The following is a 26,911-nucleotide window of genomic DNA, read 5'->3' as shown; positions in this document are numbered from 1 at the left end:
ATCAATTTATCTTGAGTAATTACTCCATAGGTGCTTTGCACAATGTGGACTACATTTTAACCAGTGTCTTCGCTAGATAGAACACCAGTTCACCTATCATAGTGGTTTACAAATGCAGATTTCTGTGCTTCGCCCTGGATGTTTTGCTTCAGTTGTTTTCTAAAGAAAACTTCAGAATCTATATTTTAAAAGTGTATCCCAAAGATAAAAAAATATATAAAACTTTTCTGGGGCAACTTTTACAAGGTATTTTACATTATAGCTTTGTTTTGTTTTCTACTTTTTCACATTGACCATGTACAGTATTACTTTTTTGAAAGGGAAAAGAAAAACCACTATTTTATTTTTATTAAAAATAAAGCTTTCAGGACTCAGAAAAGCAAATGTCACATGTTCTCACTCATTTGTGGGATCTAAAAATCAAAACAATTGAACTTATGGACATAGAGCATAGAAGGATGGTTACCAAAGGCTGGGAAGGGTAATGGGGGCTGGGTGGATTAGGTGGGGATGGTTAATGGATACAAATAATAAAAAGAATAAATAAGACCTACCATATGATAGCACAACAGGGTGACTATAGTCAATAATAATTTAACCGTATATTTAAAAATAACTAAAAGAGTGTAATTAGATTGTTTGTAACACAAATGGTAAGTGCTCAAGGGGATGGATACCCCATTCTCCATGATGTGTTTATTTCACCTTGCATGCCTGTTTCAAAACATTTCATGTACCCCATAAACATATGCATCTACTATGCACCCACAAAAATTAAGTTTTTAAAAATAATTTAAAAATTATTATTAATTAATAAAGCTTCCAGGTTATGTTCTGGAAGAATACTTTTTGGCTATGTCCAGTATAGAGTTTAATTGACTCACTCATGCCTGGAGCAAACTGAGTTACTTTTTGAGAATACTCTGTAGCGCGGTCTACAGGGTACACTTTTGGTCTATCCCGTCTCAGATTAATCCCAATCAATTGACAGGTTTGACATTATTTTCTGAAAATTGCAAGACAAGATCAAGACTTGGTCCCCAGTGGGTCATTTCACCATTAATCTAAAAGCAGTAAATGACTGAGGTAGGTTTAAAGTAGAAGAAATAGGGGAAAGGTAGAGGGGTTAAGGTTCTTAATTAAATGAAACAGATAAGAATAATACATAAATGTGTATAAATTAGTGTTTTCCAAAATACTTACTTAGAAATTATGATCTAACTTCTTCACTACAAAAAGTGTACATAGTTCTAATTATAAGTTAATACACACACATTAAATACAATTTGGAAAATACTGAAAATAACAAATTGATTGGCTGCCTATAGACTACAAACCAAAAACAACCTCTGTTACATTTCAGTTCTTTCTTTCCCTTTTTTTTAACCATCAAGCTAGACAATTTTATTTTGCTAGGATATATGAATAGAATTACTACAATCGTCCACACAATTTATCATTTCTAAACATTTAAATATCAATGGTTTCTGGAAGATGCTGTTGTCCTTCGCAGTTCATTGAAAGTTCACATGTCTTCTGTGAAACCCCACTTTTCTTCAACCTACAAAATTTTCTTTTCAGAAGTCTTGTGGGATGTTTTCTTTGCCTCTCCATGTTGCTCCTTAATTTGATAGATTTCATTTTCTAGTTGAACAATAGTCTGTTTAATCTCGTAATTCTTACTGACCTGGGATATTCAGTTTGACTCCATTTGTCTCAATTTAGATCCAGCCATGAGTTGCATGTTCTTTTTCTGCCCGTTAAAACTCTTGAATATGTGTTCCTACCTTCTGAAGTTCTTTCTGTGAATGTTCAATCATATGAAATAGATTTTCATTGTAAGATTTCCAGGCATTAACATCTATGCTGTGACATTAGTCCAGATTCTCAATTGCAACTGCTTGCTGCTTTAACTAGGCAATAACGTTGTTTACACATTCTTGCCATGCAGTAGTGTCATTTTTTTGACGAGAGAAGGGGGCTGGAAGCTCGTATCATTTCATACTGAGCAATTCAATTGGCTGTCGAGCAGCCAGTCTTTCAAATTCATTTCTCATTATGTCAGTCATTATAATGGATCATTTTTCTTCCCTTAATTCTTCTCTGGGTTAAATGTTCTCTAGAATTTCAAAGGCAGAATAATCCGGGGCTGTTAGGCAGCTCAGGTAGTTCTTGGTAGGTGCGTTTGCTCTTCCACCAGCACCTCAGCAGCTTCCCAAACACCAGAGCCTTTATAACCTTGATCAAAATATGGTGACGCATCCAGCACAACCTCTCCGGCCACCAAACCCATGTCTGCCATTCTGGGGACCTTAGGTTGTCCTGCATTTTTTCCATTTCAGTTATTTCCATCCAATTTTTTATAATATACATAAACTCACATAAAATATTATTTTATTTTTCTTACTGCTACTTGTTTTCTTCTCTTTATGGAGGTATAACTGACAAATAAAAATTGTATATATTAATCATGCCCGTAATCCCAGAACTTCAGGAGGCTAAGGTGGGCAGACCACTTGAAGTCAGGAGTTTGAGACCAGCCTGGCCAACAGAGTGAAACCCTGTCTCTACTAAAACGCAAAAAATTAGCCAAGGGTGATGGCGTGCACCTGTAGTCCCAGCTACTCTAGAGGCTGAGGCACAAGAATTGCTTGAAACTGGGAGGCAGAGGTTGCAATGAGCTGAGATTGTACCACTGAACTCCAACCTGGATGACAGAGTAAGACTCCATTCCCCAAAATAAATAAATAAATAAATAAAAATTGTATATATTTATATTATACAATGTGATATAAGTTGTTATTTTGTTTGTTTGTTTTTGATATAAGTTGTTTAGATATGTATATACACTGTGAAATGATTGCCACAGTTTAGCTAATTAATGGGTTCCTCATCTCTCATTGTTACAGTTCTTTTTTTTGGTGCTAAGAACATTTAAGAGATACTCTTTTAGTAAGTTTCATGCATACAATATAATATTATTAATGATAATTCTCATGCTGTACTTATTAATCCAGAACTTACTCGTCCTGCATAACTGAAACTTTGTTCACTTTGATGAACATTTTCCCATTTCTCTCACCCCCAGCATTCTCCTCTCTGCTTCTATGAATTCAGGCTTTTTCAACTCCACACACAAATGAGATCATACAGTATTTATCTTTTGTGCCTGGCTTATTTCACTTAGCGTAATGAACTCCAGGTTCATCTATGTTTTGAACATGACATGACTTCCTTCATTTTGAGGACTGAATAATATTCCATTATGTATACCACATTTTCTTTATCCATTTTTCTGTTGATGGACACAAGTTGATTTCATATACTGACTACTGAAAATAACACTGCAATGAACATGTGTGTGTAGATATCTTTTTGACATACTGATTTCATTTTCTTTGGATGTATATTCAAAAGTGAGGTTGCTGAATCAAATGGTAGTTTTATTTTTCATTTTTTGAGGAAATTCCATGCTTTTCTTCTATAATGGCTATACACACACACATATATGTATTTCCAGGCTGGGTAACAGAATGAGACTGTCTCAAAAAAAAAAAAAACCCTTTATCAGATAAATGGTATGCAAATATCTTCTGCCATTCTGTAGGTTTTCTCTTTACTCTGCTGATCATTTTCTTTGCTGGGCAGTATAATTTGTGCTGTATAGTTTGATGCAATTGTATTTGTCTATTTTTGCTTTGGTTGCCTGTGCATTTGTAGTCATATCCAGACCAACATCAATAAACTTTTCTCCTATGTTTTATTCTAATAGTTTTACACTTTCAGGTATGACAGTTAACTCTTTAATCTATTTTGCTTTGATTTTTATTTTCTATTATTTTTTTTGAAATAGAGTTTCACTCTTGTTGCCCAGGCTGGAGTGCAATGGTGCAATCTCAGCTCACCACAACTGCCTCCTCCTGGGTTCAAGTGATTCTCCTGCCTCAGCCTTCCAAGTAGCTGGAATTACAGGCATTCGCCACCATGCCTGGCTAATTTTGTATTTTTAGCAGAGACAGGGTTTCTCTTTGTTGGTCAGGCTGGTCTCGAACTCCTGACCTCAGGTGATCTGCCTGCCTCCGCCTCCTAAAGTGCTGGGATTACAGGCGTGACCCACCGCACCCAGCCTATTTTATTTTTTAAGACAGGGTCTCCCTTTGTCACTCAGGCTGGAGTGCAGTGGCGCTATCTCAGCTCACTGCAAACTCTACCACCAGAGCTCAAGTGATCCTCCCACCTCAGCCTCCCCAGTAGCTGGGATTACAAATATACACCATCACGCCTGGCTAATTTTTGTATTTTAGTAGAGATGAGGTTTTACCATGTTGACCAGGCTGGTCTCGAACTCCTGACCTCAAATTATCTGCTTGCCTCAGCCTCCCAAAGTACCGGGATTACAGATGTGAGCCACTGCACCCGGCCTGGTTTTGAGTTGACTTTTGTATATGGTATGAGATAAAGGCCTCAGCCTCCCAAAGTGCTGAGATTACAGGTGTGAGTTACCCTGCCTGGCCTCTGTCTTTGACGTTTGAGAATTTGATTATAATGTGTCTTGGTGAAGATCTCCCTTAGTTGAACTCATTTGTTCATTTAGAATTGTTTTCCTGATAATCATTTAGCTATCTGTGTTCTCTTATAACTCCCTGGGCTTCTTTAAGATGATTATTTTGAATTCTTACAAATTTTCAAATAATTACAAATTATTTTGATATACAAATTCATGACATCTGTGTATCTCTATTTTTTATTTTATTTTTTATTTTTATATTTTGAGATGGAGTCTCGCTCTTGTCACCCAAGCTGGAGTGTAGTGGTGTGATCCCAGCTCACTGCAACCTCTGCCTCCTGGCTTCAAGCAATTCTCTTGCCTCAGTCTCCCAAGTAGCTGGGATTACAGGTACCCACCACCACACCCGGCTAATTTTTTTTTTTAGAGACGGGGTCTCATTATGCTGCCCAGGCTGGAGTGCAGTGGCTATTCACAGGCGCAATCCCACTACTGATCAGCACGGGAGTTTTGACCTGCTCCATTTCCAACCTGAGCCGATTCACCTCTCCTTAGGCAACCTGGTGGTCCCCCACTGCCGGGAGGTCACAATATTGATGCCAAACTTAAGTTCAGACCCCTGATTGGCATAGTGAACTACAGCCCAGAACTCCTGGGCTCAAGTGATCCTCCCACCTCAACCTCCCACCCAAGTCGCTGGTACTACAGGCACATGCCACCACCATGCCCAGCTAATTTTTGTATTTTTAGTAGAGATGGGGTATCACCATATTGGCCAGGCTGATCTCAAACTCCTGACCTCAGGTGATCTGCCTGCCTTGGCCTCCCAAAGTGCTGGGATGACAGGTGTGAGCCACTGTGCCCAGCTGTGTATCTCAATTTGTTTGTTTGTTTTCTTTATTGTGTATCTCAATTTTTTAAGGTCAGTTATTAGTGCTTTAATTTTTTTTTACCTTTGTTGGTGTCACATTTCCCTGATTATTATTCTTTTATTCTGGAAGGACCAGCTAAGGCTTGCTTCTGAAGTCCTCAGATGGGCTGATCTGGTGTCTCAGTCTGCAGAGGTAGATCTGGAACTTGGGTCTGTGGGTACAGTCCTTAATCCTGAGTCCATGGAGATAGCCTGGCACTGGGGTTCACTGGTATGGTTCTGGTGACTAGGTCTTCTGGAGAGGGCCTGGAGCCTAAGTCTGCAGGAATGAGCCTACAGCCTGTGTTCACACGGGCTGACAAGAAGCCTGGGTCCATTGTAGTTGACCTCGCCCAGGGATGGATCTTGAGTCTGAGTCTGCTGGGGAGTATGCTCATGCTAGGACAGGCCTGGTGGCTGAGTTCTCAAGGTGGGTCTGGTCTACAAAGGCTAGCCTGGTGCTGGGACAGGCCTAAAACCTGAGTCTGCAGAGCTGGGCCTAAGTCCTGGGTCCATGGAGGTGGTCCTAGAGCCTGGGTCTGCTGGAGCTTGGGGCCACGGATGCCAGCCTGGTGGCTGGGGCCATGGGGGCCGGTGAAGCCATGGAATTGGGGCAGTCCTGAAGCCTGGGTCTGTGGGGGCTGGTTTGGAGGCTTGGTCCGTGTATGCCAGTGTAAAGCCTGGGGATGCGGGGGCCAGCCTGGTGCTGGGGTGAACTTGGGTCTGTGGGATGTGTACTCTTGCCTGGAGCCTAGGATGCAGAGGATGGCCTAGAGTCTGGATCCACAGGGATCAGTCAGGCACAAGGATTCACTGGGGAGGGCTTGGTGCTGTGGTTCATGGTGAAATTGGGTGTTTGCTCCTCTTCCTCCCTCAGAAGACTTAGAAGACAGATAATGTGGGTAATGAAAAACTGTCCTTCCTACCCTCTTTAATGCATCTTTTCTTATTTCTGTGTTCCACCTACATACTGTCAACTCTTACCTGAATTCCTTAGCTCTTATGAAAGTATTTTTGCATGTGTACAGCTATTTAAATAGGTGTTTCTGCGAGGAAAATCTCCTATTCTGCCATCTAGCTGACATCACTCCTAAAACCGTACTGTATTTTAAATGTTCCTCTGTGATCTTAAAATTTTATTAATTTATACTCTGGGAGAGTGATTTCCAAATATTTCACCATCAGATACATTTTTTTGGTACACATAGACTCTATCCTTGCCATCATGGATCCCAAATTTTGAAAAATGTTGTCAGCAAAGCTATATTAATTCATAATAACTGTTTCATTATTTTTTTAAATAGTCAAGAACATGTGTGAGTGCCCATCGGAGCTAATTTGTCACTCTAGATTGATCACCACAGCCCCTAAGTTAACATGTGAGTTAGCCTGTGCAGCCCCATTTGAGGTTGAAGTTTGCTATGAAACCTCCTTTACCACTTCTACAGATCCCTTAAATAGCCAGGAACCCCATGTTATAACTTAATATTTAGAAGAAAGGGTTTGCTAAGCCAAATTATACTTACCCTGAACCCTGTCAAAATGATCTCTAAGTCTAAATAGATGATATCTACATTAATAAAGAGTTCAGAATCTACTTGTTACCATGGTATAAACTTGATCTTCATCTTAGAACTGGATAATTTACTCATTAAAAACATGCCTTAAGATGGAATCATTCTGGGTTTATTTTTGGATATCATGTAGGTTCTCCTTAAAAATATAAATTCGGCTGGGCACAGTGGCTCACACCTGTAATTTCAGCATTTTGAGAGGCTGAGGTGAGTGGATCACTTGAGGCTAGGAGTTCAAGACCAGCCTGGCCGACATGGTAAAACCCCATCTCTACTAAAAATACAAAAATTAGCCAGGTTGAGTGGCGCATGCCTGTAATCCCAGCTACTTGGGTGTCTGAGGCACTAGAATCACTTTAACCCAGGAGGTGGAGGTTGCAGCGAGCTGAGATCTGGCCACTACACTCCAGCCTGGGTGACAGAGTGAGACTCTGCTTCAATAAATAAATTAATAAATTCATGGCCAGGTATGGTAGCTCACACCTATGATCCCAGCACTTTGAGAGGTCAAAGCAGGAGAATCACTTGATGCCCTGAGTTTGAGATCAGCCTGAGTAACATAGTGAAAACTTGTCTTTACTTTAAGAAAAGTTAGTGTCCATAATGATTTCAATAAGGAACATTAACATCAGTGGTGTCAACCATATTCCTAGCCACATTCTCGAATGTCCTAATGGGGAACTCACAGTAAAACCTAGCCAGCAGGTTGAAATGTTAGTGATATTGAAACAAGGATAAATACAATTGAGATCAAAGCTTTTACAAATCATCTTTTTATAGCAGTCTGAATCTTCAAAGTGTTTTGGTATCATTAATTTTGATGAATAGAGCCACAGACTGGCTGGAACAAAATGTTTTCTGCCCATTGTCATATCCTCAAATCAGAGCTACTAACTTGATGTCCTGAAGACTTACTCTAAATGTTCTAAGAGAAATTGTTATTGCCAGAGTTACCCCTGATTGTTGGTTGAGAACACAGAGTGCTTCCAAATTTCTATTTATTTATTTATTTTTGAGATGAAGTCCTGCTCTTGTTGCCCAGGCTGGAGTGCAGTGGCACAATCTCAGCTCACGGCAACCTCTGCCACCCAGGTTCAAGTGATTCTCCCGTCTCAGCCCCACAAGTAGCTGGGATTACAGGCATACGCCACCACCAAGCACAGCTAATTTTTGTATTTTTAGTAGAGACGGGGTTTCACCATGTTGGTCAGGCTGATCTTGAACTCCTGACCTCAGGCAATCCACCTGCCTCAGCCTCCCAAAGTGCGGGGATTAAAAGTGTGAGCCCCCATGCCTGGCCCTTCCAAATTTCTAAATGTCTCTTTTCTTCTTCTCCTCCTTCTCCTTCTCCTTCTCCTCCTTCTCCTTCTCCTTCTCCTCCTTCTCCTTCTCCTTCTCCTCCTTCTCCTTCTCCTCATTCTTTTTTTTTTTTTTTTTCGTTTAGAGATAGGGTCCCACTCTGTTGCCCTAGCTGGAGTGTAGTGGCATGATCATAGTTTACTGCAATCACTTCAGCCTCAAACTCCTGGGTTCAAGTGATCCTCTTGCTTCAGCATCCTAAGTAGTTGGGGCTACAGGCATGTTCCGCCACACCCGGCTTCAAATGATTCCAAAGATAGATTCATACTCCATCATAGCACACCTGAGTTCACAAAATAGTTGGAACTCTGAGTCTACAGGCGAGGTGCCTGGGCCCAGAGGTAATAAAGGGAAAATTTCCAGCACAACCTTATAGATATTGTGATTTCTAAGAGTAGGACGATGGAAACATGATTAGCTTTGCAGAGTTCAGACTTCAAATCCTATCACTTCCCAGTGTTGCTGACCTTGGGGAACTCAACATTTATAAGCTCCAGCTTCTCCAGCATAAATTAGGTCTATAAATGACACTTATTCATAAGGTAGTTGTGAGAATTAAATGAGAAAACAAATATAAAAGGAGCTTACCAAATGAATTATCTCTGAGATTGTGGGGTCCAAAAGAACCATTAATAAAAAATGTCACTTATTCACACCCTGGCTTGTTTACTATTACAGAGTCACTAGCCATAGGGAAACCAGATCTTTAACAATGAAAGTTACCCAATTTTCCTGACTTCTTTGCACCAAACTGTATCTGAGTTTTAGACTGTGCAAAGCAACCAACTGTTTTGATCAAAGACAAGATGTGCTTTTCTTGGATGCGTAGTGGTTACTCTTTGCTTTGGGAAAAGAAATTAGAGGAAGATACTTGAAAACATTTATTGAGTTCCTACTCTGTGCAAGACATGAGTGAGAACAATATGATGTGGTTGGTTATGAGCATGCACACTGGTACCTGACTACATGGGCTTACCTCTTACTAACTGTAGACCTATAGGGATGTCAGTTTCCTCATTCTAAAATTGGGGTTATGGCCCAGCATGGTAGCTCATGCCTATAATCCCAGCACTTTGGGAGGCCAAAGTGGGAGGATCACTTCAGCCCAGGAGTTCGAGACCAGCCTGGGTAACATGTGAGACTCTGCCTCTACAAAAAATCAAAAAATTAGTCAGGAGTGGTGGTGTGCGCCTGTGGTCCCAATACTCGGGAGGCTGAGGTGGAAGAGTAGCTTGAGCCTGGGAGGTAGAAGCTAAAATTAGCCATGATCGTTCCCCTGTACTCTAGCCTGGGTGACAGAGCAAAATCCTGCCTCAAAAAAAAAAAAAAAAAAAAAAGACAAATAAATAAAAATAAAGTTATAATTGTACCAGTTATGAAGATTAAATAAGATCATCTTTGCAAAGTTCCTTTAGTGGAGTATATGACACATTATGAGTCCTATGTGCTTAATATATTCATTTTGATTTTGTTTAGTGTTTATTTTGTTTATGTAGCTCTTGATTTTTCCCACTGGATTATATATCCCCTAAGAAATGAATTCATCTCCTAAAGGGAAGAGGAAATTCACATTTCTCTTTATGTTAGATAGTGTCCCTACATCTACTCTGTGTTAGATTGTGTCTTATATACTTCATACACATTTAACTCTTATCTTTTGTTACAGATGTTATCAACCTTTTATAGACCAAGAAGCTAAATCCCAGAGAGGATAGGTGAATTGCCAAAGGCTGTATAGCACTGGAGACAGAATTCACATCTGGTCTAATGCCAAGCCCCATAATCATAGACCTTAATTGTTATAAAGATACGGAGGGGAGAATCCAGTGCTCGCTGCATGATCACATTCTGCTGTTATTATAATTCCTTATCAGCTGTCCTAAAATGTTTAGTGCCTGTTTCTCAAATACTAAAAGGACATATATTTAATATGGGTTATAGGTACAAAAGTATTCATTCTATTATCCAAAAGCAAATACAGAGAAAAAGAATAATTAATAATTATATTTTCAGGCCAGGTGCTTGGTGGTAATCCAAGCACTTTGGAGGCCAAGGCGGGTGGATCACCTAAGGTCGGGAGTTCAAGACCGGCCTGACCAACATGGTGAAACCCTGTCTTAAAAATAAATACATAAATAAAAAATAAAAATGATTATATTTTCAGGAAGGAGGGCAAAGCAGTTGAAGGGACAAAATGGAAAAAGAAGAGGAAGGGAAGGGAAGCTATTTTGCTGACCTGAAATACTATTAATATAACTTACAACACTGATGAACACGAACATGCAGGAAGCACTATAAGAAACACAGAATTGGCCAGGCATGGTGGCTCACACCTGTAATCCAAGCACTTTGGAGGCCAAGATGGGCGGATCACCTGAGGTCGGGAGTTCAAGACCAGCCTGACCAACATGGTGAAACCCCGTCTTTAAAAAATAAATAAATAAAATAAACACAGGATTAGCTTCTGCCTGGAGGAAAGAAAAGGTCAGCAGAGAAATATGTCACAGATTACCAGGAAACACCAACGTTGATAGACCCAGGTGCAGTCAAGCATAGGAAGCATTCCAAAGACAGATGAGTTTCAAGCAAAATATTAATAAAATAAGGAGTAGCAGTGAGGAGAAACTGGAATGCATTGTCACTGCTGGTGAACTTCAGGTAAGTCTGACAAACCAGCTGCTTTTGGAACTGGGTTTTATTTTTATTTATTTATTTTTGAGACAGTCTTGCTCTGTCACTCCAGCTGGAGTTCGGTGGTAAAATCACGGCTCACTGCAGCCCCGAATTCCTGGGCTCAAGCAATCTTCCTGCCTCAGTCTCCTGAGTTGCTGGAAACTACAGGCAATGTGGCCATGCCTGGAAAATGCTATTCAAAGAACTGGTGAAAGATTGGTCCATAAGAAATGGAGCATGATAAGAAGAAAGGAGATGAACAGGACAGTTGTGAAATAAACAGGAGGAAAGGAATAGGGGAAGGAGAAAATGGGATTAGTAAAGAAGAATATCAAAGGTATAGAAAAAATCAGGGCCCATGTGGTGGCTCACACCTGTAATCCCAGCACTTTGGGAGGCTGAGGTGGGTGGATCACCTGAGGTCAGAAGTTCGACATTGTCTATTATAGGTAGCAAATATTTTTTCTGGTTGTTTTTGTGCTGTTGATAGTACTTTTTGACATAAAGAATCTTTTCGTTCTTGTGTAATCAAATCTACTAAACTTTTCCCTTTGTGTTTTCCTCTGTTGTTTTCTTTTCTTTGAAAAGACTTTCTCCACCCCAAGATTGGCTATATTAACTTTTAATAAGCTGGGTTTTGCAGGAGGCAAGGGACACAGATTGACCCACAGGAGGAGGGAAAGAATTTGAGTATTCAAGGCAGAAGCAATGATGGGACTCACGCAGCCACATGTAGGGATGAGGCCCAGAGATGAGCAAATAGAAATTGGACTGTATCAGTCTATGGAAGGCGGATGAGGAGAAAACAGAGAAGCTGGGGGGCCTTGAAACCTGGGCTGTGGAGCCTGGTATTGATTTGTTAAATAGAAAATCAAGATTTATGCTAGCTTTCCCCAAAGGGGAATCCCAGATGGGAAAAGGACACTATATAAGGATACATTTGCTAGGAGGTGCACAGATGCAGGAAGCCAGAAGAGCTACGACACTGTTGCTGCAATCTAGGCCCCGGGTGATGATATATTAAATTGGCAGGACAGGCTGGAGAAATGGAATGAAAGAGGAAGAGGCAGATATAAGAAGCATTTCTGTAGGGAAAATAACAAAAACTAAATAACTGCAATAAAAATAAACCCAGGACTTTGTAACCAAGTACACTAAGAAGCATACAAAGGAGAGAGAGTTTTAAAGGTCTCTGATGTTTGACAAAGGAGTTAAGATTTCTATGTTTCAATGGCAGCAGCCAGGTGATCTGGAAGGATAAACTGGTGTCCAGAGCAATGCAAAAGGGGAAATCTACGCTTAGTGTTTGGAGGCTCCTAATTTAGGCATTGGTGGAAAATACACAAATATCTGTCTCTCAGCTGAGAGGAGAGAGGGCAGCTCACTAGTTGAATGAAGGAAACTTGAAATCAAGGAGAAAAACTGAGGTACTTGATTATCCCTTCCCCAACACATGACTCTGAGAAAAGCCTGTGCTTGACGAAGATAAAGTGGCTTTCTGTCTCCTTAGGATGTTTGGAACTGACTAATTAAAGAGCACAGCACCTAGTCTGGGCATGGTGGCTCAAACCTGTAATCCCAGCACTTTGGAAGGCCAAAGTGGGCAACGAAGTGAGACCCCCATCTCTATAAATAAATAAATCACAGGGCCTAAAAGGTGTAGTTATGAGAAATGACAACGTCTATGTTAGTGTCAATACTTGTGGTGAGACCCTGTAAATAAGGTTGCCTGATAAAATGCACTGTTACATTTGAATTTCAGATAAACAATGAAATTTTTTTTTGGTATAAATATAACCCAAATGCTGAATGGAACATACTTCTACCAAAAAAATTTTATTAATTGTTTAACTAAAATTCATTTTTATCTTGGTATCCTATATTTTTTATTTGCTAAATCGGGCAACCTTTCTTATAAAAGGAAATTCCAGAAGTCTCCAAGAGTATGGCAGTTTGTACCAGTGGTTGGTGGAAGCTGAGAAATGGAAAATACAGCACAAAATTTCAACTTCCCAAAGAAGAGAAGATGCTAGTGAAGCAGTGAAGAGATGCTAGTGAAGAGATGATGAATACGGCACAGATAAGTCAATCATTTAATGTTTCTTCATCATCTGCTACGCATTCTGCTGGGTACTTTGGGGGTTTGACTCAAGGAGATTACAGTGAGTTGTAAATTAATTCCAGCAGGCAGTCACTGTACAAAAATGTATTGTGGACATACTATGTGCTGGATTCAGGCCTTGGTACTAAATTGTCAAATAAGGAAGATTGTGCTGGAGCTTACAAAAAAAGGGGACTCTAGGCTAACTCAGGAGAAACAAACAATTTGAGGTGAAATCTATTTGGAAACTAAAAATGTGGCTTCTGCAGGGCATGGCATTTCACCCCTGTAATCTTAACAACCTGGGAGGCTGAGGCAGGATGTTCACTTGAGGCCTGGAGTTCGAGGATATAGTAAGCTATGATTGCAACACTGTACTCCAGCCTGGGTGATGAATTGAGACCCTGTCTCAAAAAAAAAAAAAAAAAGTGTGCCTTCTAAGAGCAACTGGGTGAACTTGGGAGATGTGGCTCGTCTACATTCATGGCTTTGCTTAGCCTCAAGAAGCAACCATAATTCAAAGGAAGTGGCAATCAATTGAAGGCCAAACATTAATTAAAGAATGGAGGGTTTTAGCCAAGCCTAGAGTCACTCTGGAGCTTTTTTGATGACAGCACACTGCTGCTGTAAGAAATAGCTCATGAAACATGCCAATTATTTGCACTGATATGACGATGAAAAGTCTGCTCTCACTACTGTGCAAAAGTATCTTCCTCTAGCCCCTTTTTTTCCTCCAAGTCCTTGGATCCCTTATATGAGATTTCTTGTGTGAAAATGTTAAAGGTACAGGTGAGCTTTCCTGATCAGGTTGAGAGATGATGAAAGGTTCCTTGCAGGACAAGCCTGGGACAGCTGACTGAAAACTTATTTGTGTCAGAATTCTCCTCTATGTCCCCTTCTACCTTGAAATGTCAGTGGCCTAGCATCTGATATAAGTGTGGCTGTTAGGTCATGGGACCTCTGCAGCCCATCTGATGGGAAATTGGGCACCTTACCTTACAGGACTGTATCTACTTTCTTAGGGCAAGACTGTTACAGGGCCAGGGACTAAAGGACTCACTATAGTTTTTAAGAGTGTCACAATTTATAAAGGGCTGTAACCCACATTATCTCTCCTAATACTCAGAAAAAATTCTGGGAATCATTTTCAGATGGGGAATCCAAATCTCAGAGATGATATGTGATTAGTTCAAGTACACATTGCCTGAAAGTATAAATCTCATGCTGTTCCCACATCACAGGTGCTTGTCTTCCAGGTGATTCCTTGTAAACATAGCAATAAAACACTGTTTCTGGCGACTGTCTGGGAACTCCAGTGGATGTGAGAAATTATTATCAAGGGATTTGGCCTCTCTTTCTGTTCTTTCTCTGATAATGGAAACTATCATTGGCTGAGTGTGGTAGCTCATGCCGTAATCTCACCACTTTGGGAGGCTAAGGCAGGAGGATTGCTTGAGGCCAGGAGTTTCAGATCTGCTTGAGGCCAGGAGTTTCAGATCAGCCTGAGACCTTGTCTCTTTAAAAAGAAAAAAGACAAAAAAGGATTATTTACTGAGCACATTCTGTGTACTATCCATCACTGTGCTAAGTAGTTAACAGTAACCATCTATTTAATCTTCACTACAATAGCGTGTGTGAGTATGTACATATTTGTATATGTGTATAACTTGCTCAGCTTCACCTACAAGTAATTGATTGGGCCAGAATTCTAGCATTCTAGCCTAGGATTGTCTGACCTAAAGTCATTATTATACACTTTCATTTTTCCTTTTTCTAGACTAATGTTTCTATCTTTGAAAAATGCACAAAGTGACATTCAAACATGCTTTCACGTTTTGTTTTCTTCTGTCACAGACATAAAACAGTACAAACTTATGATCCCTAAAAGGACTCTCAAATTTATTTTACAAAAATAAAGTCTAAACTTAAGAGACCTTTTGGGGATCATAGTTTTGTACTCTTCTATGTCTGTGGCCAAGAAAATCATTTGCAAATGTGTTTTTAGGGTCATGTTTATATTTCTGCTTTAGGTCAAGATAGGTTTGTTTAAACTAAGGTCTCCAAAGTTTAACCATTGGTTCATTCAGACTTTAAACATGTTCCTTTCTAAAGCAACATGAGACCTGCTCATGCCCAAGAAAGTTACAGTCTTTCTAGTGCCCAACTTTAATAGTCTACCACAATTTCTCAATTAGATGTGGATGGCCCATTTTTTTGAACTTCAGATAGAATTTTCGTGGTCGACATCTTAAGGAAAGCTCTGTTTTTTGTCTACATCCTCTCACCTTCCAATGAAGACTATGTGTGGATTTTCCTGAAGCTTTAAGATGAGGAATGAGCTAGCAATAAAGATAGGGGTACTGGAACAGAAATGAGTGTGGGTGCAGCTCCTGACTGGGAACATTCAGACTAGAGCTTCTGTGTGCTCACCCCTCCATTTATTTGATTAACAAGTGCTTACTGAACAAGCAATGCCTACATACTAGCTGTACAGGAACTCTGACCATTTCCTCCTAAAATATGAGAATAGACGACAAGTTAACAGGCTATTTTTAGTTTCTTCTTCCTACACAAAATGCCTGAAAAGTATACAGGGTCAGTACTCCTGATCTGCAGGTTGGAGACTGCTGAATTTGTTTTTTAAGCTCACCTATGGGTTTTGACTATTTGCTTGGTGATGTAGTAAATATTTTTGTGGTTTTTTGTTTGTTTGTTTGTTTGTTGAGATGGAGTCTTGCTCTGTCACCCAGGCTGGAGTGCAGTGGCACGATCTCAGCTCACTGCAACCACCAGTGAGGTTCAAGTGATTCTTCTGCCTCAGCTTCCCAAGTAGCTGGGTCTACAGGCACACAGCACCACGCCCAGCTAATTTTTGTATTTTTAGTAGAGGCAGTGTTTCGCCATGTTGGCCAGGCTGGTCTGGAACACCTGATCTCAAGCAATCCACCCGTCTCGGCCTCCCAAACTGTTGGGATTACAGGCATGAGACACTGCACCCTGCTATGTTAAATATTTTTATATTCATCATCTAAGATTCTGTTTTTTCCCTTGTAAAAGAGAAGTAGCTACCTCATGGTTTACATTAATGAGATGATAATAGCTACAATTAGTTGAGAGGAAACCTTGTGTCAGGCACCATAGTAGGCATGGCAATTATTTCATTTAATCTTTATGAAAATCGTGAGGTGGGTACTCTTATTAGCCACATTTCACAGATGAGCACACTGAGGGTCAGACAGATTAAGCAAATTGCTCAAGCCTATAAGGAAAGTAAGTGACAAGTTTGGACTCTACTCTAGTTTGGTCAGAGGTTGACATCATGTACTGAACTACTGAGACACGGTGACTTCATAAGAAAAGTATAAAAAGCTTTGAATGCACTGTTTGGCAATGGCTGCTATCTGTTGTTCATCTGAAACTGATTTTGCAACACTATAGATACATAGGTTTTAAAATCAAAATTGAACTTTTTCTCTGTTCAACAACATTGGGTAGGTTCATTCTTGACCAAACAGAAAAGCAAGGCCATCTTTGGGGGCTTAGAAACTGAAAGTGAATACATTTCCAATTCACGTTTCCTCTTCGCTTTCAATAATTTTTTGTTTTTTCTTTTCTGATATAGAGTCTTGCTCTGTCACCCAGGCTGGAGTGCAATGGTGCAATCTTGGCTCACTGCAACCTCTGCCTCCCAGGTTCAAGCTATTCTCCTGCTTCAGCCTCCCGAGTAGCTGAGATTACAGGCACACGGCACCACGCCCAGCTAGTTTTTGTATTTTAAGTAGAGACAGGATTTCGCCATGTTGGTCAGGCTGGTGCTTCCATTAATTCTTGTTTATTATTATTATTATATTATTAATATTTTTAAATTAAAAAAAAAAAACGGGGTTTCACCATGTTGGTCAGGCTGGTCTTGAACTCCCAACCTCAGGTGACCCGCCAGCCTTGGCCTCCAAAGTGCTTGGATTAGAGGCGTGAGCCACCACGTCCGGCCAATTATTGTTTATTATTATTATTTCCTTTTCTGGTTAAAAATAGGTCTTGGTGACCTTTGGAAGTGACCTTGAAGAGGAAAAATTCACCGAAGGGCAATGTATAGCCTGAACTGAAGGTGAGAAGGACAGAGTGGGAAGATAATGAGTATTTATTTATTTGTTTATTTATTTTTAAATTCTGGCCTTTATCTAGATGATTAATTAATATTTATTAAGCTCCTCTACATGCTAGTCATCTTAAGTATGTTATTCACTCATTTTGCTCAACAAGATTTATTGTTACTAGAGGCTGACTGTGGTGGCTCATGTCTGTAATTCCAGCACTTTGGGAGAGTGAGGTGAGAGGATCACTTGAGACCAGGAGCTTGAAATGAGCCAGGGCAACATAGTGAGATCCCATCTGTACAAGAAATTTTTTTTTTTTTGAGACAGTCTCGCTCTGTTGTCCAGGCTGGAGTGCAGTGGCACAATCCTGGCTCACTGCAACCACCACCTCCCGGTTCAAGTGATTCTCCTGCCTCAGCCTCCCAAGTATCTGGGATTACAGACATGCACTTCAATACCTGGCTACTTTTTGTATTTTCAGTGGAAGAGTTTCAATGTGTTGTCCAGGCTGGTCTTGAACTCCTGACTTCAAGCGATCTACCCACCTCATCCTCCCAAAGTGCTGGGATTACAGGCATGAGCCACCTCACCTGGCCAAAAAATTTTTAGAAAAGTAGTTGAGCATGGTGACACATGCCTGTAGTTACAACTTCTTGGGAGGCTGAGATGGTGGGATGGCTTGAACTCAGAAGTTGGAGGCTGGAGTAAGCCATGATTGTGTCACTACATTCCAGTCTGGGCAACAGTACAAGACCTTAGCTCTAAAAAAAAAAAAAAAAAAATTATTGTCCCTGGAACTGTGCTGATGATGACCTGTCAATTTTTCACAAGAATATTGCAAAATGAGGACACAGCGCCTTGAAGAAGTTAAGTAATTTGCCCAAGGTCATGTGACTGGTTGTTGACAGAACCTAGTTTTAAACTCAGGCTAATCTGATTTCTATCTGTGCTATTTCTATTACACCTTTCTGCTTTGTCCAAGTGGTCCTAGTAAAGGAATTCTCCGAGATTCTAAGTTGATAAGCCCAAAGGTTGAGTATAAATGAATAGATTCACCTCCCCACTGTTCTTGCATTGGCTGACTCATGCTTTCAGAGAAGCTGGGAAATTAGGGGAGACCAATAAAAGAGTGTCTTTCTTATAGAATCAGGAAACTAAATATTTCTTTAAGCACTGTTCTAGAAAATTCCCAGTAAATTTAGAGTGCCCTTTAAGAGCTTGTAATGCTCTGGAAAGTCTCTCAATACCAGTTTTCCAGAGGCTGGAAGCTTTGCTGTTGAGTGTAGTGTTTGCAGCACATTACAGAGGCAGGTCACTAAAGCTAGTGGGGACACATGCATCATTGACATGTGATGGGAATCCTCCAGGGGCAAACAGGCTAGAGCCAACTTCTGCTCTGAGCAGTCTAAATGGAGCTAGAAATAAGAGCCATTTGGTAAAACATTTCACAGGATAAACTGCAGGGTCTGTTTCACACTTAGCCCTGTCAGTTCTGTGGAGAGGCAAGTGTTTGTAGAAAGTTTTGAATTCTTCTCTCATGCCCTGGAAAACGAAACACCATCAAAGAAAAGAGCCTGCTCATGAATTCTGCAGCTGCAGTTTTTACACTCACCATCCTGTTTTTTCTTTCTTAAATTGCTTGGTGCGATGAGGACACAAATCAAAACAGTCAACCTTTTAGAAAAGATGGCAGGTTGTGGCGTTTACAATCGTAAATATCTGATTGCTTAAAGAAAATCTTCTAACTGTTCAAGTCAATAAACTTTTACTGAACATTTGTCATGTGCCAGTCACTGTGATAGTGGCTGATGATGAAGTGATGGATGGCTCTTCTCTTCAAGAAGCTTTCAGTCTAGTGGGGAAACAGCACAGGCATGAATGATACTTAGAATACAATGGGATATCTTTTACAGCTGAGATTCTTTCCAGGCAGGCTGGAGGGAGCTGGTGTCAGATAGGCGTGGGTTCATAGTCCCTATTGCTTCTAACAATAAAAGGACCTCAACCAGATACTCAATCTCATCCATCATAAATTTACCTCTTTGTTAGAGTAAACAATGCCATCTCATAGGACTGTTTTGAGATGCAGCACAAACATTAAGATTGATATATGAGATACACCAGACTCATATCATCAAGGTGATCTGCCATAACTTGCTTAATCATTGCTCTGTTATTAAAAAAAAAAAAAATACATGTGCCTGATGAAAAAACTTTGCCAGAGTGGTCTCTCTACCACTCCAAATCCCTTGTCCCTCCTCACCTCCTCAAAGGCAACCATTCCCTTTAATCACTCATATATCACTCCAGAGATATTTTATTTTATTTTTTTCTTTTCTTAAGACGAAGTTTTGCCCTTGTTACCCAGACTGGAGTGCAATGGCGCGATCTCGGCTCACCGCAACCTCCGCCTCGTGGGTTCAAGCAATTCTCCTGCCTTAACCTCCTGAGTAGCTGGGACTACAGGCACGCGCCACCATGCCCAGCTAATTTTTGTATTTTTAGTAGAGACAGGGTTTCGCCATGTTGACCAGGATGGTCTCGATCCCTTGACCTCGTGATCCACCCGCCTCGGCCTCCCAAAGTGCTGGGATTATAGGCGTGAGCCACCGCGCCTGGCCCTCCAGAGATATTTTAATATTTAACATATGTATATATATTTTTTAACTTTATAAAAATTATAACACACTACATACACTCCTCTGCACTTCACTTTTAAACTTTATTTCAGAGATCTTTCTATATCAGTACACACACATTGCATCTTTTTTTTTTTTTTGAGACAGTCTCCCTCTGATGCCCAGGTTGGAGTACAGTGGCCCCAGTCTCAGCTCACTGCAGCCTCCATCTCCTGGGCTCAAATGATTCTTGTGCCTCAGATTCCCGAGTAGCTGGGATCACAGGCGTACATCACCATGCCCAGTTAAATTTTATATTTTTAGTAGAGACAGGGTTTCACCATGTTGTCCAGGCTGATCTTGAAACTCCTGGCCTCAAGTGATCCATGTGCCATGGCCTCCCAAAGTGCTGGGATTACAGATGTCAACCAGTGCACCCAGCATGCATTATTCTTTTTAATGGCTCTGATACAATGCAGTTTATATAACCATCACTCTGTTGGCTATTTCCCATCTTTTGGGATGCTTATGACGCTTCAATTAATATTCTTTGTATATATCTTTTCATGTGTATTTCTGTAGGATAAATTAAATGCTGGGTCCAAGTTTTGGTCATTCTTGATAAATATTAAGAAATTATTCTCTATGTCAAATGCAGTGGCTCACGCCTGTAAATCCCAGCACTTTGGGAGGCCGAGGTGGGTGGATCACCTGAGGTCAGGAGTTTGAGACCAGCCTGTCCAGCATGGTGAAACCCCGTCTCTACTAAAAATATAAAAATTAGCCAGGTGTGGTGGTGCTCACCTGTAATCCCAGCTACTCAGGAAGCTGTGGCACGAGAATCTCTTGAACCTGGGAGGCGGAGGCTACATCTAGCCAAGGTTGTGCCACTGCACTCCAGCCAACGAGCCTCTGTCTCAAAATAAATAAAATTAAATAAAAAGCCAGCAATAGATCTTTTGTTTAGAAAGTTTGCCGTAACCTAACCGAATCACAGAAAATGGAAGAAGCTGATAGAAAGGTGTGGTAAACATGGAACATGCTGTTTGACTGTGGAGATGCAAGATGAAGGAAACAAGATTCTTGCAATATAAAGATTGGTCATTAAAAGTATTTAGGCAAGAAATGTTGACTCATAATCAGAACTGTGTTTTGAGAAGCTCTGGACAGTGTGGAAGATGGATTGGAAGTGGCAAGACTAGAGGGAGTGAAAAAAATCAGTTAAAAAGTCATTGCAGTCCTGAACTGAGGATTCAGGAAAGAATGAAGATTATGAAACCAATTTGAAAGCATTGCAGAAGCCAAATCAAAAGTACCTGATGACCCAGTAAATGTCAGATAAGGACAGACAGAAATTATTTAGGCAAATGAATGGCTTAAAGAGAAAGGGAATACATAGTAGGGAATTTGCTCTCTGATATTACTAAACACCTACTAAACATGAACATTTACTAAGCAAGGGTTTATGTTAGTTATGTATACATTTATATATATGGAAATTGAATGAGTGAAAATATACACATTGCATTTATCCAATTTCACAGCATCTTTATTAGGGAAATATTATAATCTATTTAAGAATGAAAACATTAGAAAAGTAAAAGTGCAAGATTAAAAACTATTAGATTTCTCCAAAAGATTCATATCAGAGGCCAGGTGCAGAGGCCCACACCTATAATCCCAGCACTTTGGGAGACTGAGGTGGGTGGATCATGAGGTCAGGTGTTCAAGACCAGCCTGACCAACATGATGAAACCCCATCTCTATTAAAAATACAAAAATTAGCTGGGCGTGGTGGCATGGGCCTGCAATTCCTACTACTCAGGAGGCTGGGGCAGGAGAATTGCTTGAACCTGGGAAGTAGAGGTTGCAGTGAGCTGAGATCGTGCCATTGTACTCCAGCTTGGGCGACTGAGTGAGAGTCCATCTCAAAAAAAAAAAAAAAAAGATTCATATCAGAATTCAAAGTCAGTCATATAGGAAAACCAATGATTTTGTTTTATTTATTTATTATTATTTTTTTTTTTAAAAAAGATGGGTTTTCACCATATTGGTCAGGCTGGTCTCGAACTCCTGACCTCAGGTGATCTGCCTGCCTTAGCCTCCCAAAGAGCTGGGATTACAGGCATGAGCCACTGTGTCCGGCTCTATTTTATTTTATTTTATTTTAGACAGGTTCTCACTATGTTGCCCAGGCTGGTCTTGAATTTCTGGGCTCAAGTGATCCTCTCACCTCAGCCTCCTAAAGTGCTGAGATTACAGGTATGAGACACCATACCTGGCCACCAATGCTCTTTATACTAGTTCAAATTACCTACATTTAAATAAAACATTCAGGGAGAAAAATTATCTTACATCATGCAGGGAAGCAAAATGCCCACAACACTTGCACCAGGAATTATTCCCTGAGCTATCATTAGTTTCTTTTAAATATGACAATTCTCAGAGGAGCCCATTATAATTCACAGCTGTCTCCAATTCTGAATTGACCAGGGTTACCCTCTTTACAGAAAAAAATCACTCTTCTCCCCTTGTCATTTTTCTGCAACTCATTTGGGAAAACCCATCAAATAGTATTAAGACTTTTGATACTGTGAATTCAGTCCTATTCAAATGTTGGATTAAAATGCCTCACCAAGAAGATAATATCTTCATTAGATATATTGACTGTTAAATAGGATGAGGATTTTGAACACATAATTAACATGACTTAATACTTTGGAAGAGTAGTAGACTGTTGTCCATTTTTTAAAAGATTGATTATTTGGAAATGGATATTATAGTTGTGTCTGCAAAAGCAGATTTTTTAATCATTGCCTATCTTGGATACATAACATATTTCTATTTCACTTGTAACATTTATCAACAATTATCAACTTCCTTCCATATGTGTTATTACTGTTATTCTCAACCTTTTCAATGGATAAATGCTTTTTGTAATGGTAACCAGCAAGTGCTTGCTGAGTCTAGCAAAGTGATTGATTACATAGTTGTTTAGTATATTGTTTCCAAAACTAATCATACACTTGATATAATAATTTCCTAAAAAGACAGGTTTTTTTTTTTTTTTTTTTTTTTTTGGTTGGGTGTGGTGGCTCATGCCTATAATCTTAGCACTTTGGGAAACTGAGAGCCTAGGAATTCTGTGCTGCAGAAAGCGATGATTCCACCACTGCACTTCAGTAGGAACAGAGTGAGACCTGCCTCTAAAAAAAAAAAAAAAGAAAGTAAGCGTTAAACTAAAATGAAAGTTTGAATTGATACCATCATTGCTTGGCCACTTTCTGGGAGACTGGAGTTGAAGGTTATGAGTCAGTCATTACGGCAGGTGAAGAAATTAATGAAAAAATTAATGAATATGGCAGGTGAATTAATTAATCTCAAGTAGAAATTCATGAATATTTGTCAACCTTTGAGAATTACATTGGTGTTGGGGATGATATGCTAAAGACCATGATGTCTGTTTCTTGAAATGAATTGTTGCAGAAGTTGGACTCACTTGAACAAGTGAAAGTGGATTTAGTTACCGTGTATACATTAAATTTAAAGTTTTGTGTTTATTTGTCAACTAAAGGAATTAATCCTAAGGAACATTTAGTAAAGCAGGAAGAAATTGGAAAGAATCCAAATATATATGAACACAGTATAGGAAATAACAGAAAAAGGCTGGCAAGCTGGACAGAGGTACATCTTCAAGATTTGTTAAAAAATGCCCTCTGGGGCTGGGCATGGTGGCTCACACCTGTAATCCAAGCACTTTGGAGGCCAAGGCGGGCAGATCACCTGAGGTCAGGAGTTCAAGACCAGCCTGACCAACATGGTGAAACCCCGACTTTAAAAAAAAAAAATGCCCTCTGCGAATTGAAACCTAAAAATGCAACATTAAACTGTAGGGACTAAACTCTCCAGTGACTTAATAAGTTAGTAAAAGCTAGAAAAAAAAAAAAAGAAAGAAACAAATTTTCAAAAAGTTTAAAAAGCAAAGAAAAAACAGGAAAAAAAAAAAAAAAGCAAACCAAAAAAAAAAAAAGAAAAATAATAATAAAAGTTAGTAAAAGCTGGGTGCAGTAATCTCAGCATTTTGGGAGGCTGTGATCCCAGCACTATGGGATTGCTTAAATCCATAAATTTGAGACCAGCCTGGCCGACATGATGAAACTCTGTCTCTACAAAAATTAGCTGGGCATGGTGGTGCATGCCTGCAATTCCAGCTACTTGGGAGGCTGAGGCACAACAGTTGCTTGAACCTGGAGGTTGAAGTGAGTGGAGACTGTGCCACTGCACTCCAGCCTGGGTAACAGAGTGACACCTGCCTCAAACAAACAAACAAAAAAGTTGTTAACAGAGACCTAGCACAGCAGCTCATGCCTGTAATCCCAGCCTTTGGGAGGCTGAGGCAGGAGAATCGCTTGAGCCCAGGAGTTCAAGACCAGCCTGGACAACATAGGAAGACCCTGTCTCTACAAAAAATGGAAAAAATTAGCCGGGCATGAGATGTGCCTGTAGTCCCAGCTGCTGGAGAGGCTGAGGCAGGAGGATCACTTGAGCCTGGGAAATCAAGGCTGCAGTGAGCTTTGATGGTGCCACTGCACTCCAGCCTGGGAAACAGAGTGAGACCCTGTCTCAAAAGACAAAGCAAAAAACAAGACACAAACAAACAAAAAGTTGTCAAACAAAAAAGTAAACATTAACTTTTTGGTTTTGATGTATACATATTCAAAAAGTATGTCATTTTTTTCACAAAATAATTATGTGGTAGTGCAAGGTTTAGATATATTTCTTATTGAATTCATACATAAATTTACAGTTAAATTTTTGTTTGTTTTTGAGACAGGGTCTGATTCTGTCACCCAGGCTGGAGTGCAGTGGCATGAGTATGGCTCTCTGCAACCTCAACCTCCTTGGCTTAATTAATCTTCCTATCTCAGCCTCCCAAGTATCTGGGGCTACAGGCACATGCCACCATGCCCTGCTAATTTTCTTATTTAAAATTTTTTTGTAGAGACAGGGGTTTCACCATGTGTTGCCCAGGCTGGTCTCCATCTCCTGGGCTCAAGTGATTCACCTGCCTTGGCCTCCCATGCCTGGGATTTCAGGCATGAGCCACCTTGCCCAGCCAGGAAAGAGACTCTCCAAAACAGTTGTCCCTTTCTCTGAGCTTCCCCAGAGAAGGGAGTGAATCTTGATTATCTATGTTTCCTAGGGTCCCCCACAGTACCTGACAATGAGCAGGGTTTGTGGAATGAATTGAATAAATGAAATGACTGCCATGGGAGGTAGTGAGTTCTCTACCACTGGAAGTAGCTAGGAAATTATAGTGAAACTGAGAATGCATCAGGTTAGAGACACTTGATTACATTTATGGTATCTTCTAATGAACTATGATTCTTATATTCTAAGATTTCCAAGAAGTTTGCAAATCTTTAGAATAATATGATTAACCTGTTCTCTGCCACATATTTGACCTCCAAAATATATCTCCAGTCTATCTACTTCTCTCCACGTCTGCTGTCACTCTCTTAGCCCAAGATACCATCTTTTGTTACTGGACGCCTAAAAGATTTTCTTGATTCCACTTTTGCAGCCAATGTAATCTTTAAATGTTGTAGTCAGATTAGATTTAAGCAGAGGGCTCTCCTGCTTAAAATCTCTGGATAGAAAGAAATCAGTGAAATAAAAAACAGGCAGGAAAAGAAAATTATATGTTGTTTAAAGATTATATAAATTGATTACCTGATAAAAACAAGAGAATCAACTGAAAAACTATTACAAACAAGAAGAGATTTTTGTTCAGTGGTTGGATTACAGAATTAACTCACAGAATGACTGGTGACGGTGGCTCATGCCTATAATCCCAGCACTTTAGGAGGCCAAGGCAGGAGGATTGCTTGAGCCCAAGAGTTTGAAAACTAGCCTGGGCAATATAGTGAGACCTCATCTTTACAAAATTAAAACAAAAAAATTTGCTACGCATGGTGATGCATGCCTGTGGTCCCAGCTACTTGAGCAGCTGAAGTGGGAGGATCTCTTGAGTCCAGGAGGTTAAGGTTGCATTCAGCCATGTTCGTGCCACTGCACTTCACTCTGGGCAACAGAGTGAGATCCTCTCAAAAAAAAAAAAAAAAAAAAAAAAAAGCAAAAACAAAAACAAACCAAAACAAACAAAAAACTCAAAATTAGCTCACAGAAAAGTTAACATGTGACATTCAAGCAAACAATGACCAGTTTGGAAACATAATGAAGAAAATAACTTTATTAACAATACCAACAAAAAAGATAAATGTCTAGAAATAAATTGATAAGAAATGCACAAGATCTATATTAAAGTATTAAGTGACACAAACAATTTGAACCATTAGAAAGGTAGTCCTTGGCCAGGCACAGTGGCTCACGCCCATAATCCCCACATTTTGGGAGGCTGAGGCAGGCAGATGACCTGAGAGGTCTGGAGTTCGAGACCAGCTTGCTCAATATGGTGAAACTCTGTCTCTACTAAAAATTCAAAAATTAGCCAGGTGTGGTGGTGCATGTCTGTAGCCCCAGTTATTCAGGAGGCTGAAGCAGGAGAATCAGTTGAATCCAGGAGGTGGAAGTTGCAGTGAGCTGAGATTGCATCAATGCACTCCTGCCTGTGTGACAGAGTGACATCTGCCAAAACAAAAAAAAAAAGGAGAAAAGAAAGAAAAAAGAAAGAAAGAAGGAAATAAAGAAAGAGAAGAGAGAGAGAAAGGAGAGAGAGAGGGAGGGAGAGAGGGGAAGGAAGGAAGGAAGGAAGAGAGAAAGAGGAAAAGAAAGGTAGCCCTTGTTCACAGATAGGAAAGCTCAACTTTTTTTTTTTTTTTTGAGACAGCTCTCACTTTGTCATCCAGGCTGGAGTGCAATGGTACAATCTCAGTTCCCTGCAGCCTTGACCTCCTGGGCTCAGGGGATCCACTGCCTAGGCTTCCCAAAGTGCTAAGATTACAGATGTGAATCACTGCACCTGGCCAGAAAGCTAAACTTTAGAAATAGAATCTATAACTTAAAGCTCTCTTAGTAAAAATCTCAATAGAATTTTGTTTTGGAATTAGAT

At 40.1% G+C, this 26,911-nt stretch overlaps 1 pseudogene; it reads right to left on the bottom strand.

Annotated features, from left to right (window-relative positions):
- Positions 1-1,552: 1,552 nt before the first annotated feature.
- LOC105729033 (pre-mRNA-splicing factor SPF27-like) lies at positions 1,553-2,302 on the bottom strand (annotated as a pseudogene).
- Positions 2,303-26,911: the final 24,609 nt, after the last annotated feature.

This window comes from Aotus nancymaae, unplaced genomic scaffold, assembly GCF_030222135.1.
Source record: "Aotus nancymaae isolate 86718 unplaced genomic scaffold, 86718_ANA_hifiasm-v0.15.2.pri h1tg000059l, whole genome shotgun sequence".
NCBI lineage: Eukaryota > Metazoa > Chordata > Mammalia > Primates > Aotidae > Aotus > Aotus nancymaae.
The sequence above is the reverse complement of the archived record's forward strand: the minus strand, read 5'-3'. Positions and strand labels throughout refer to the sequence as shown.